Raw genomic sequence first — 2,911 nt, 5'->3', positions numbered from 1 at the left:
TCCTAGGAACAGATTCTGAACCTCTCCAGCAACCCAGTGGCCACAGTCCCTGATTCTGAGAAACTGGATCTATAAAGAAGAACATAATTTGTCCACTTGACGAGAGTGAATTAGACAAACGAGAGGTAACACCATGGTCAAAGTCTGGTTCTGCAGAGCTCTCTCAGGAAGATGCTACCAGGAACTGGTGGGTATAAAAGGGATGATTTTGGTGAACCATCCTCTGTTACTAAGACCTTTGTCAAACATTCTGCCCAAGGACGTTTCCTCCTTGCGAACTCTCTTATTGGTTGAAATCTGGTTGATTACCCACTGGTGCTTCTCTCCGTCTCAGCAACAGCCCCCAGGTGGCCGTCGGGCAGCCTGTCGCCAGGAGCTGGAGAGGTACCAGTTAGCCAAATATTAGACAGCTAAAGGGCGTTTTAATTACCATGAGAGTCTTGAAGAAGGGTATGACCTTCAAAAGCAGCACTCTCTGCATTCCTGTCCTGAGTCCTTGTGTCAGTTGACGTGGTGAAGACCTGCGGGGTGGGCCCCTGCACGTTCCCAATGCCCAATCACGTCTCGATTGCCTGTATCGCAGCTACGGGTAATTCCTGTTTCAGGAAGGAATTTACAGACCTTGTGATCCTCTTCTGGGACGTGGTGGCCTGCAGCTCTCCCTTCTGCTAGACCATGGCCCAGCATTCAAGATCATCTTTTTTGAGTTGCTGTTGACTCGGACACTGGTCATACTGCATTTAGGTGGATGCCCATCCCTTGGGTACCCAGACTGAGCTGTCTGGGGCCACCTCCAAATCACAACCCAGCAGCAGCTTCGGGCAGGGACGTCTCAGCATCCAGCATGGATGAGCAACCACGTGTCCTCCACAGCCTGCCCAAACCCACTCATTTCTCACCTCTCTCTGCCTTGGGCTGGTGAGAGAGTTGGAAAGCTCTCCTCAGTGGAAGGACACTGCCAGGAGGCCATCGGAGCCCTCCAGCAGGGAGAGCAGAGGGATGTACCAGCTGCGAGGGCCGGGCTCTGTGGTTCATTGTAGTGCCGTTCTTTAGGAAGCCCTTGAGAGACCATCATTGGAAAATGCTCACAGAGGTGCAAGGTGCTATCTCCGTGTTTGGATGACTTCCCACCGCTACGGATAATGAAATCCTTTGTCCAGCCTTTCGGAATAATTGGGGATGGAGCATCAGCTACGAAGGTATACGAAGGGTCACTTTTATTCGTGTGTACCAAATGGCCTCTGGAAATTTCCTCCTTTGTCTTCCAATCAGGCACAGCAAACAAAATTAGCGGGGTAATTTTCCACCGGTTTTAGCCCCCCTCTCCCTGCTACGCTTGTTCTTCTTGTTGTCAGTGAGGAATGTGATTGCAGCTGACAGAAGAGCCAATAAAAGAAAACCTCCTCCACGGATCCAGCATCATTAGACAAGATTTGTTCATGGAGGAACTTGGCAGGAAAATGCTGAGGAAATGATGGTTTATGTTATTTTATTGTATTTTCCTGGTTCATTAGGAATAATATTACGACACTAGCCAGGGATCCCCTCATCCCTGATTTCCTGGGCAGGTCTTGCAAAACAGCTTTTGCATTTCTCCGTAAGCAGAGATTTTGTGTTCAAGCTGTGCCCATCTCTTCTTTCTCAGGTCTTGGTTCAAGATGGATCTGCCTCCACATGAGCAAACTGGGCTTATTCTCACTTCTTTGGGCTAAAAACACAGTTACTACAGCTCAGGCCTCCAGGAATGAAGTTTTTCCTGGTGGAAAGGGGAGTCTCCTCTTTATTCCAAACTTAACTATTTTGATATTAAAAAGGAGTAGCTAAGAAGAGCAGCAGCAGAAGGGCGTCACGCACACGTGTATGTATATATACACATACATATATGTATGTATGTACCTCAGCACAGTGCTCCTGGCCATGGCTGGAGGTAATAAAGAACGTGGGAATGGAGGGAGGTGGCAGCACAGGGGGCGGCTGGGTGGGTGCTTGGACAGTTTCAAGTTGAAATATCTCCCCTCTCCTTCCCAAGAAGTCTGGTTCAAAGCCGGCGCTGGCAGATGGACAAGCTGATCCTGTCCCTCCTGCCTAAGCTTTCTCCTCCGCTGTCTGTTTGCTTAGCTCTTGTCTTGTCTTAATGACTCTTCCGGGCTCGGCGCTCTAGTTTGACTTTCTTATTAACGCGGAGTGATGAGCGCTGCAGAACAAACAGCTGTGAGGGAAGAGGCAAAGGCTGCCGGCCCGGCAGAGCCCCTGCGGAGGTGCCGGCCAGGCTCCCCAGCTATCCGCCAGGGAGCGGGTTTAAGCACTTTAATGTCACGCTGGCTGGGGAAGCTCTTCCAGCTGGAAACGCGGTTTGCCTTGGCCCGTTGTCCGCTGTGGCAGTGGGACATGTGGCCGGCTGTGCCCCAAGGCACCGAGCGGGGCTGCAATGCTCCCCTGGATGCCAAACCACAAAGTGGTGTGTCATCTGAAGCAGCAGACGCTGGTTTGGTCGGGTCCCTCGGAGGCTGGTGCTGGTGGAGAGCTGCCCACGCGCAGACGAACACAACGGAGCTTCTTGCAGTCATTCCTCCCCATCTCGTACAGGAGAAGAGGGAAGAGCCATAGGCAAACTGTAATGCTTTGCTCCTCTTTACGCGGGGGTCCTCAGCAAGAGGCCCAGGCAGCAAAAGGGCTGGAATTTCCAGGAGATCACCCCTGAAGCAGCCAGTTGGCCCCATCTCTGCTGAGCTGGCATCGTCAGCCAAATTGGCTTTGAACCATCTCACGCTCTCAAGCTCCTCTGCCAGCAGCTCGCTCCCTGCCAGACCCTGTGGGACTTGGCAGACTGGCGTGCTCCCACTTCTACAGAAATAAAAAGTCATTTACCCCAGGGAAGTGACTCATGCTGTTTGGTGGAGGATGCTGGCTG

Source organism: Buceros rhinoceros, unplaced genomic scaffold (assembly GCF_000710305.1).
Source record: "Buceros rhinoceros silvestris isolate BGI_N320 unplaced genomic scaffold, ASM71030v1 scaffold18575, whole genome shotgun sequence".
Classification (NCBI taxonomy): domain Eukaryota; kingdom Metazoa; phylum Chordata; class Aves; order Bucerotiformes; family Bucerotidae; genus Buceros; species Buceros rhinoceros.
The sequence above is the reverse complement of the archived record's forward strand: the minus strand, read 5'-3'. Positions refer to the sequence as shown.